We start from the raw sequence: 11703 nt of genomic DNA, 5'->3' as shown, positions 1-11703 counted from the left end.
TAAAAATTCTTAGGAGCATAGGGCCAAGCTGCTTTGACAATGATTCATGTAGTATCCTTTTAGCATTAATCTCATGAACCAACCTTTTGCTATCTTCATATCACATAAGTATTTCCTTTACATGACCACTCTTGCATCTGCTTTATTATTATTATTTAGGTATAAAAAATAACAGTTGATGCTGGAAGTCTGTAGCTTCTTTTCTCTGGCAGAAGTTGTTTTTTTCATTTTTTGTTGTCAGAAACTCATCACCAACAAGAACATGGTAGTTCTTTTTTTGGAGTATTTCTTGAGTGCGTCAAGTAGATTCATTCAGGTTGGAAAGAGCTGCTAATTTCATTGAGCCCTGCTGTTAATCTAACAGTGCCCAGTCCACCACTCAACCACGTCTCTGAGTGCCACATCCTCATGACTTAAAAATGCCTCCAGGGCTGGTGATTCAACCATTTCCTTGAGCAGCCTGTTCCAATGCTTGACAATTCCTGCTGTGAAGAAATTTTCCTAATAGCCAATTGAAACCTCCTCTGCTGCAACCTGTGCCTGCTCAGGCTTTAGCTTTGCAGTGTTTTATATGAGGCTTCTGCAATTCTCTTCACTGATTTTGCCAACAATAAAGCACGGCATGCCTATGCAAGCCTTTAGTTCTGAGCTGAGTAACAATTTGTGCTCTGTGGCTCTGTAATATTTCCAATAGCTTGCCGGCTCTGGCCTTTTATGGGAGCTCTCATCCCTGCTCCAACTTTAGTGGTAGAATTAAAAAAAAACTATATTTTTTATGTTCTTTTTTGAAACAGTAAGGAAGAAGAAAAAGTCAATAGCTGAAGACATTCCCTTTTCACTAACATGGGCAACACCCTCAGTGCAATGCTCTAGTAAAAAAGGAAAACTCTGGTCTCATGCTAAATGACTGTAAAGCAATGGAAATTTTGTTAACAAGGGTATTGCCTATTCATTGCTAATTACATGTTATATGGTATACAAGTATTTTGAGCGCTGCAATCTCTGAAGAGACTATATATATATAATCTTTCCATTCTTCTTCAGGGTGCTCTTGTTTGCTTAATACTGGAAACCTTAATGTGTCCTTCAGAGCCAGATAACCTTCCTCTTTTGGCAGTAGTACAGAACAGGGAATTTACCTGTTTTTTCAATATTTCAATATTTTTCAATATTTCAATCTTCCTGTCTACAGATTTTTGGCTGTGAAAATATTCTGGTATGATGAAATCATGTATCATTGAGTCTTTTTTGCTTGCAAAGCTCTCCATCATATAGGGCCATTGAATCTTCATCAGGATTTTACATTTTAGGTGCTTGTTGGAAGTTTTGATGGTATTCATCCCTTTTTTAGAAATGGAAGAAGCACAGAAGACACGAAGGCCTCAGTGTCCCCCATTGGATGAGGGACTCTCAATATCTTAGCCAATATCATATCTAAAGGATGTGCACTGACATCTTCAGCATTTTTAGCTCTCTATCAGGAGATTCACAGAGTCCTAACATTCAGCCTGAGGAAACTCCTAATTTTGCAGGCCTTTTTTTTCTTTTTTTTTGGTAGGACTTGATCTGTTTACAGGATTTTTCTAGACATGACAGATGTCAGCTCTGTTATCCACTGCTGCCCACTGGAGAGTGGACCTTTTGTGAACTCTGGTTCATAAAGGTCTACCAGTCCCAGTATTTGCCTGAGGTAGACAGGATCACTTGTCTGTCTGCAGGGTGATTGGCTGCACTGTCCCTCCATTACAGAAGTTCTTATCAACAGCTTCACGATAACAAGGAGCCTTTGTGATGTGTGGTCTGTATGTTGTTTTCTCTACCACCTCATGCATGAGACCAGTTTTAACTGGCAGTGACCTGATAAGCATTTTAGTCTCTTTCAAGAACCCTTTGCACAAGGCAAAGATTTAAAAGGACGTCTGTTACTCTAACTTCACCTCTAAAGAAACATTTATTGGTCTGGCAAGACTCCAAAGCAAAAGGAAAGGTGATGGAATGTGTATAAGTATTTTGAAACAAGCAAGATGTATGTCATTTTATTTTATTTTGATCCAGGGATTCAGAACAGTGCATGCCTTTGTATTGGTAGATGTTATGTGGTTCTGAGAACGCTGAACACTAGCACAGTCATGCATGACAACTGGTATGCCCAGCTGAAAGGCATTCACTATTCTGCCTGGTAAAGAGCTTCTGGAGTTACTAGTTCTAATTATCTGGAAGGTCTTGATTAGCAATGGAAATTACATTACATTTGAAATGCAGAGTGGACACCAAACAATGGGGTCTGCTTGACTACTGCTGGGTAGCGACTTATCATCTTCTTCCCCCTCCCAAAGGTTAGGCCATCACTCATAACAAAGTCATAAGAAAAGCTGAAGAGTTGAGTCACACAAGACAAGAAAGCAGTCACAGGTTGCATGGTTCAGGCAAGTTTAGGTATTTTAAGAGAAAATCACTCCCTTGAAAGATATAGAATTGTAAAGGTATAAACAAGAAATCAAGGAATGACAATTCAGCATTAATGAGGATCTCTTCCAGCAATTGCTAGATGGCTTGATTCTGCAGAAGCTACTCCTCAGGTCTTTTATTATGGATTCTGAGAACACAAATACTTAGCCTAGAAGCTCCTTAATTACCATCTGTCTTTTGTGTGTGCTTGTATTTGGTTTGCATGGCCAGGTTTTGGTAGCAGTGGGACTACAGGGGTGGCTTCTGTGAGAAGCTGCTGGAGGATTCCTCCATCTCCAGCAGAGCCAATGTCCAAGGCAGCTCCGAGATGGATGTGCTGCTGGCCAAGGCTGGGCCAATCAGAAATGCTGGCAACACCTTTGTGATAAAATATTTAAGAAGACAGAATTAAAGGTTATTATACAGCGGAAATTGTAGCCAGAGAAGAGCAGAGTGAGAATATGGGAGAGGAACACCCTGTTAACACCAAGGTCAGTGGAAAAGGAAGGCAAGGAGGTGCTCCAAGTCTGAGATTCCTCTGCAGCCCATGGTGAGAACCATGCTGAAGCAGGCTGTCTTCCTGCAGCCCATGAAGGTCCACGGGGATGCTGAGATCCACCTGCAGCCCATGGAAGAGACCAGCACCAGAACAGGTGGATGCCCAAGACTTGGCTGTGAACCCATGGGAAGCCCATGCTGGAATAGGTTCCTGCCAGGGACCTGTGCAGAGAAGAGCCCACACTGGAGCAGGTTTCATAGTGACCCTGTGGGGGGCCCACACTTGAGTAGGCTGTGCCTGAAGGATTGCACACTGTGAAAAGATGACCTACATTCCAGCAGTTTGCAGAGAACTGTTTCCTGTGGAAGTGACCCCATACTGGAGCAGGAGAAGGACTGATCAGCATCAGGAATAACGTGTGATGAACTGACTGTAAACCCCCATTCCCTGTCTCCTTATGCCACTGAGGGGGGGAGGTAGAGCTGGGAAGGAGAGAAGTGTGGGGGGAAGGTGTTTTTAAGGTTTATCTTACTTTTCATTTTACTTCTTACCTGCTTGGGTTCGGTTAGTAATAAATTTAATTAATATCCCAAATTGGAGTCTGTTTTGCCCGTGGCTGTATTTGGTGAGCGATCTCTCCCTGGCCTTATCCCAGCCCATGAATTCATTGCATTTTCTCCCCCCTGCCCAGCTGCAGAGGGGAGTGAGACACTGGCTTTGGTAAGTGTCTGGCATCCAGCCAGCATCAACCTACCACAGTGCTACAACAAAAACTGTGCTTATACATGCTTGAAGAATTTCTGCATGGCAAAACACACCCATAGTGACAAAGACAGGGCAATGGTTACTGTGTGACTATCCCAAAATCCAGAGTATGAGGCAATGCCGTGCAGAAACATGTGACAAATAACTAAGCAGTCAACTGGAGTTGCCCAGGCTTTCTTAGAGTCCATGGTGCCACTGCTACTGGAGCTTGTGATGAAAACACTCCTTGAACATTCAGAAGAAAGCAGCCAGGGGAAGGGAAAGGGTTAAAAAGAAGAGTGTAAAAAAGACCGTTAAAAGCAAGGTAATTGGAAGAGAAAAAGGAGGAAGCAGCCTTCAAAAAAATGCTCAGCTACAAAACACCTGGAAGACACTCAGCTAAGACCACAGAACAGCAAGAGCAATTTGAATGGAAAAGCACAGGGTCTTACATATGAGGCAGGATCTTCTCTGTGACAACGTATTTATCAATTTTCCTATTTCTTACACATTTTATGGGAGAGAATTATGTCTTTGATCCCAGTCTTTTAAGAGTGTGATTGGAGGGATTTCTTCAGACATGATCTTAAAGATCGTTGCATTCACAGCATCAACAGTGTTTTATTAGAACAGTAATGCTTGAAGACATAAATCTTATACTGCAACAGCCTTTTCACAAATTAAAAATTGTTTTCTCCCAATACATGTTCTCATGTATTTGTTCAAGAATCATTCTTTGTCTACAGAGAAAGAAATTTTTTAAGGTTTGATACATCCTTATTAGTTTTCCATGAGAGAGTTGACTCTGGAACTCACAAGGTGCAGTGGATTGCCATCCAACTTATTTCATGACCACTGAATATTTGGCTGTATTCATTTGCCCTTGTCAGAGGTGAATGACAAGAGCTTCTTGCTGAGAGCAGCTTCTTGCTGAGCTTTTCAGAGAAGTTCCCTGCTATTGCCATGGTTTCCCTCAAACAGTTACATGACAATCCTAGGAGAGCTGACAGTCTAAATCCTACAAGTATCCATCTAGTGTGGTGTCCTCCTTCCAAATATGTCTTTCAAAAATAGTGCAAAACACTACAATGATCAGATATGGAATAACTTGCTTTCCAACTTAAACTCTTCCTACTCAGTAATATTTGGATATTTTATTCTAAGGCCAAAGTATATGATATGAATATCTATCGGGAATAATTTAATTCTTCATTTTTCTAGTCCTTTATCTCTTTTCTATTCATAGAAAGAAAAAATTGTTTTAAACTTCACTAAATTATGCATTCTCATTACATATTTCATAGCTCAATCCAATGTTTTATGAAGAGTAGATCTTCCTGTCTGTTCTGCATGTTTCTTAATATAACTCCATGTTCCTTCTTTCTTTGTGAGATATACTAAAAGGTCCTGATTATCTTTCCTATTTTTATACTTTTAACCATAATACTTTCTTTGTTTTATAATCCTATTCCTCTTAGGCATGCTCTCCACAACTATTTATAGCCCATCTGTAGTCATCAGAGCCTTTATTTCTACTGGATTTTAACGAGCACGTCACTTCGTATTTTTCTTAATGAAAATGAACTGTGAGAATCTACATGAGTTTTACTCACAAAGCCCAGCTGACAGACTTAATTTGGACCGCAGGAGGTTGAACTAATGGTTTGTTGTCCCTCCCCCTTCTGCACCATCTCTCTCAGTTGCCTTTGATTTTTAAAATTTAACTAAATCTTTTAGCACATCAGTCAGGTATTTCAGAACCATGGACTGTGTTTACAGTCCTCTCAACTTGACTAAGTAGATTGTGTTTCACAAATTTTGTCACTTTATTTGCTCACTAATTTTTGTCAAGTTACTGAGAAGCAAATAAAAAAAATTTACTAGATAGCACTTCAGTAACCCACTTTTCTATATCTATCTTTGTTTTCATGTTATGATAATTAATTGTTTAATTCCATGATTTGGTTTCTGTCTCTCAGATGGTTTGGTTTTTTGAATAGTGATGCTATTGTTTCACACCTCAGTGACTCAAATAATGATGTTCTTTTGTTTCACACCTCAGGGGTTCTCACTAAGGTATTTTTTCTAACAGGCCAGGTCAAAGGTCCATAGAGTTCTAAATCCAAGATGCCACCTCTTCTTACATGTAAAACTTTTGTTACCTGTGACAATATATTTATCAAGTTTTCCTATTTCTTACACATTTTACAGGAGAGAATTACATATTCGATCCCAATCTTGTAAGAGCGTGATTGGAGGGATTTCTTCAGACATGATCTTAAAAATCATTGCATTCATAGCATCAATAGTGTTTTATTGGAACAGTAATAGACTTCTAAATCCAAGATACCACTTCTTCTTACATGTAAAACCTTTGTTACCTTAAGGAGGAACAGCACTTTTTGTTGGATCATTTGGAATTGGTAGCATTGCACCTACAAGGCATCTGTAGGCAGTAGCATCCAGTATCACTCAATAGACTGTGCCACTGCAACAAGCTACTAGAGAGGCTGTGCACTTTCTTCTAGTGAAAAAAACTGCATTTTTCATTATGTGTATACAAAATATTTACTATCTAAAAATGTCTAGTCCTGGAACTTAGTTAATATTTGCCCTCAATAAAAATAAAGAAATCAGGCATTTAATTTATTCCTTGAACAAAAAAAAAATTAAATACACATAGGATATAACAATAAATACATCTTTGCACACACACAAAAATATCCCACTTTCCTGACCATCATCTGAAATATCAAATTCCCAGAAGAACAAATTATTGGTTACCCTACTGTTACTATTAATTTTGAAAAATAACATGATACCTGACCTTAAAATATGGTAGATGAATATAAATTCCTTTTTCAAGATAAGACATTATTTTTCACAAGGATTAAAATGATTATTCAGTTGTTCAAGGACAAAACATCACAGAATCACAGAATCACAGAAATTCTAGGTTGGAAGAGACCTTTAAGATCATCGAGTCCAACCCATGTTCTAACACCTCAACTAGATCATGGCACCAAGTGCCACATCCAGTCTTTTTTTAAACTCTTCGAGGGATGGCGACTCTACCACCTCCCTGGGTAGATGATTCCAGTATTTGACCACTCTTTCTGTAAAATACTTCCTCCTTAATTCTAGCCTGTATCTCCCTTGACGCAGCTTGAGACTGTGTCCTCTTGTTCTGTCTGTTGTTGCCTGGAAAAAGAGACCAACCCCCAGCTCACCACAGCCACCCTTCAGGAAGCTGAAGAGAGTGATAAGGTCACCCCTGAGTCTCCTTTTCTCCAGGCTGAACAACCCCAGCTCCCTCAGTCGTTCTTCATATGGCTTGTGTTCCAAGCCTTTCACCAGCCTCGTTGCTCTCCTTTGGACACGCTCAAGCATCTCAACATCCCTCCTAAAGTGAGGGGCCCAGAACTGGACGCAATACTCCAGGTGAGGCCTCACCAGTGCTGAGTACAGGGGAAGAATGACCTCCCTGCTCCTGCTGGCCACACCGTTCCTGATACTGGCCAGGATGCCACTGGCCTGTATGGCCCCCAGGCACACTGCTGGCTCGTGTCCAGCCGACTGTCAACCAGCACCCCCAGGTCCCTTTCCACCTGAGCACTGTCCAGCCACACCGTTCCTAGCTTATATCGTTGCAGGGGGTTATTGTGGCCAAAGTGCAGGACTCGGCACTTGGACTTATTGAACTTCATCCCATTAGATTCTGCCCATCCATCCAACCATTCCAAGTCCCTCTGCAAAGCCCTCTGTCCCTCTAACAGATCAACACACGTTCCCAGCTTAGTGTCATCTGCAAATTTGCTAATAAAGGACTCTAAGCCCTCATCCATGTCATCAATAAAAATATTAAACAGAACTGGCTCCAGCACAGATCCCTGAGGGACACCACTGGTGACTGGTCACCAGCTGGATGCAGCACCATTCACCACCACCCTCTGGCCTGGCCATGCAGCCAGTTCTGAACCCAGCAAAGAGTGCTCCTGTCCAAGCCACGGGCTGCCAGCTTGTCTAGGAGTATGCTGTGGGAGACAGTGTCAAAGGCCTTGCTGAAATCCATGTAAACAACATCTACAGCCTTCCCTGCATCCACTAGGCAGGTTACCTGGTCATAAAAGGTGACCAGGTTGGTCAAACATGACCTACCCCTCCTAAATCCATGCTGGCTGGGTCTGATACCCTGGCCATCTTGTAAATTTTGCGTTAGGCTGACTGGTCTATAATTACCAGGATCTTCCTTTGCACCTTTTTTGTGAATGGGTATCACATTGGCCAGCTTCCAGTCATCCGGAACCTCACCAGTGAGCCAGGACTGTTGGTAAATGATGGAGAGTGGCTTTGCAAGCTCATTTGCCAGCTCTCTCATTACCCTGGGGTGGATCCCGTCTGGTCCCATAGATTTATGAACATCTAAGCATTTCAGTAGTTCTATGACTGCCTCCTCTTGGATAATGGGGGGACCATTCTGCTTCCTGTCACCATCAACCAGCCCAGGCGGGCAGGTGTCTTGAGGGCAAGTCATCTTCCCACTAAAAACTGAGGCAAAATAGGCATTAAGCACTTCTGCCTTTTCCTCATCTTCAGATACTAAGTTCCCTCCTTTGTCCAATAAAGAACAAAGGTTGGTCTTACCTTTCCTTCGACCATTAATATATTTGTAAAAACATTTTTTATTATCCTTTACAGAAGTTGCCATTCTAAGTTCAAACTGAGCTTTGGCCTCCCTAATTTTTTTCCTGCATGCTCTAGCAGCCTTCTTGAATACTTCCTTAGAGACCTGACCCTTCTACCAACGCTGATACATCCTCTTTTTATTTTAAGTTCCTCCAAAACCTCCTTGCCCAGCCAGGCTGGACGTTTACCCCGTTGACTGCTCTTTCAGCACACAGGGATGGTCTGTTCCTGTGCCCTCAAGATCTCTGTTTTGAGGTATGCCCACCCTTCCTGAACTCCTTTGTTCTTTAGGACTGCTTCCCAAGGGACGCTCTGAATAAGTGTCCTAAACAGGCCAAAGTCTGCCCTCCGGAAGTCCAATGCAACAGTTTTACTGGTGCTCTTCCTGACTTCACTAAATATTGAGAACTCTATTATTTCGTGATCACTCTGCCCCAAGCAACCTCCAACCACCACATCTCCCACCAGCCCATCTCTGTTTGCAAACAGCAGATCTAACATAGTCCCTCCCCTGGTGGGTTCACCCACCAGCTGCAACAAAAAGTTGTCCTCCATACATTCTAAGAATTTCTTGGACTGCCTCTTTAATGCTGTATTAAGTTCCCAGCAGATGACTGGTAGGTTGAAGTCACCCACAAGAACAAGGACAAGGACAAGGACAAGGACAAGAACAAGAACAAGAACAAGAACAAGAACAAGAACAAGAACAAGAACAAGAACAAGAACAAGAACAAGAACATACTGCAAAATGAAAACTTTGCAACTGCAGGCACTCTTTAAACCAGCTTGGAGATAGGCTGAAAGGTGAGGAATTTATTTTCATGTAAATTCGGTGCTTGCATTTCAGGCAGAAACATCCCTTCCTCCTTGCAACATTATTTTTGAAACTAGATTAAATCGTTCATCAAGTTTTTTTTTCTCAAAGCACTAGGCATTCCAAAATGGAAGTGCTGTCTCCAGTACACTGTGAAACTAAATTTTGTTTGATGAACTCATAAAGTAACAAGTTTGACACACTCTTCCAAATTTTATCAAGTCATCATTTACAGGGGTTCAGAGTCACAGCCTATATAAAAACTCTCAAGAGACCCTTCCTGTCCTAACTGCTCAGCACAAATGCTCTTCATTCTCACAAAATTCCACACTGCTCAGTTCCACTATGCAATTTGCTTTCTTGTAGTCTAACTGGGCCCAGAGAATGGTGGAGTTACGTCCAGATGATGGCCAGTCACAAGCGGTGCTCTGCAGGGCTCGGTGCTGGGGCCTGTCCTGTTCAGTATCTTCACTGACAAACCAGGGGATCAAGTGAACCCTTAGTCACTTTGCACCAAGATGTGCAGAACTGTTGATCTGCTGGAGGGCAAGAAGACTCTGCAGAGAGATCTGAACAGGCTGGATCGATGGGCTCAGGTCAATGGTCTGAGGTTCAACAAGGCCCAGTGCTGGATCCTGCCCTTGTGTCACAACAACCCAGGCAGTGCTAGAGGCTTGGGGAAGAGTCACTGGAAAGCTGCCCAGTGGAAAAGGACCTGGGGGTGCTGGTTGGCAGCAGCTGAACATGAGCCAGGGTGTGCCCAGGTCGCCAAGAAGGCCAGTGGCATCCTGGCCTGGATCAGCAACAGCGTGGCCAGCAGGACAGTCTACCCTGTACTGGGCACTGGTGAGGCCACACCTCAAATCCTGTGTTCTGTTTGGGCCCCTCACTACACAAGGACATTGAGGGGCTGGAGTGTGTCCAGAGAAGGGCAATGGAACTGGTGAAGGATGTGACACACAAGTCTTATGAGAAAAAGCTGAGGGTGCTGGGGTTGTTTAGCCTGGAATAAAGGAGGCTCAGGGGAGGCCTTATCTCTCTCTACAACCACCTGAAGGGAGGCTGTAGCCATGTGGTGGCCAGTCTCTTCTCCCAAAACACAAACGGCAGGACAAGAGGATATAGATTCAAGCTGTGCCAGGAGAGGTTGAGGTTGGACATCCGAATACCTTAGAAGTGTTCAAAAGTCAAGATTTTTTGTTACTCACTTGTCACCTCTACTGATTTACAAACCTCCCCTACATGCCATCACAATCCTTTCCTCAAAACCAAGACTCCTTGGAACAGAAGCAGCTACACTTTTGTGAGGGTTGGATGAGTGGACAGTGGGGTAGATTGAAAACTAGGTGACTGGCAGATCCCAGAAAGTCATGATCAGTGGCACAGGGTATATTTGGAGGCCTGTCATTAGTGTTGTCCCCCAAAACTCAATATTGGGTCCAGTACTGTTTAATTTGTCCATCAATGACTTGGATGAAGGGACAGAGGCCTCCTCAGCAAATTAGTAACACAAAGCTAGGAGGAGTGGCTGATACCCCAGAGGGCTGTGCCATGCTTCAGAAGGACCTCAACAGGGTGGAGAAATGGACAAAGAACCTTCTGAAGTTTAACCAAGGTACACACAGGTTCTGGCATGGGAAGGATAACACCCTGTACCAGCACAAACTGGGGGTCGACCTGCTGCAAAGCAGCTCTGCAAAGAAGGACCTGGTGATCCTGGTGGACAACAAGCTGTCCATGAGCCAGCAGTCCCCTTGTGGCCAAGAAAGGGATCCTGGGATACACTAGGAAGAAAGCATCACTAACAGGTCAAGGAAGGTGATCCTACTCCTCTATTCAACCCCAATGGGGCCACAATTGGTGTTCCATGTCCAGTTCTGGGCTCCTCAGTAGAATACATGGATCTCCTGCAGTGAATATAGCGGAAGGTAACAAAGACAATTGAGGGACTGGAGCACTTCTCTTACAAGGACAGATTTGGGCCTGTTTAGCCTCAGGAAGAGACAAGTAAGAAACAACCCCACCAATATGTGCACATATCTAAAGAGTGGTGCCAAGAGGATGGAGCCAGGCTCTCGTCCGTCGTTCTAAGCAGTAGCACATAAGGCAACTGGCAGAAACTGATGCACAGGAAGCTCCACCTGAACAAGAGGAAGAGCTTTACTGTGCAGGTGACTGCACACTGGAACAGATTGTCCAGAGAGGTTGTGGAGTCTCCCCCACTGGAGACACTCAAGAACCATCTGGGCACAATTCTTTGCTCTGGGATGATTCTCTTTAAGCACAGATTTGACCAGGTGACCCACTCTGGTCCCTTCCAACTTGACCGTTCTGAGATTCTGTGATTATGTAAAACAACACCGTTGGGATCCAGACTGGCCGCTTCATTTTACGGCAGACGAAGCGGGACTTCACACCTCTGGTCCCTCCCTGGCCGCTGCCCGGTGACGGGAGCGCGCCCGCCGGTCTCGCTCGCGACGCGCGCAACGGCCGCCGGGCGGCGAACGCGGGC

Source organism: Zonotrichia albicollis, chromosome 1 (assembly GCF_047830755.1).
Source record: "Zonotrichia albicollis isolate bZonAlb1 chromosome 1, bZonAlb1.hap1, whole genome shotgun sequence".
In the NCBI taxonomy this organism is placed as follows: domain Eukaryota; kingdom Metazoa; phylum Chordata; class Aves; order Passeriformes; family Passerellidae; genus Zonotrichia; species Zonotrichia albicollis.
This window is presented reverse-complemented; position numbering follows the sequence as displayed.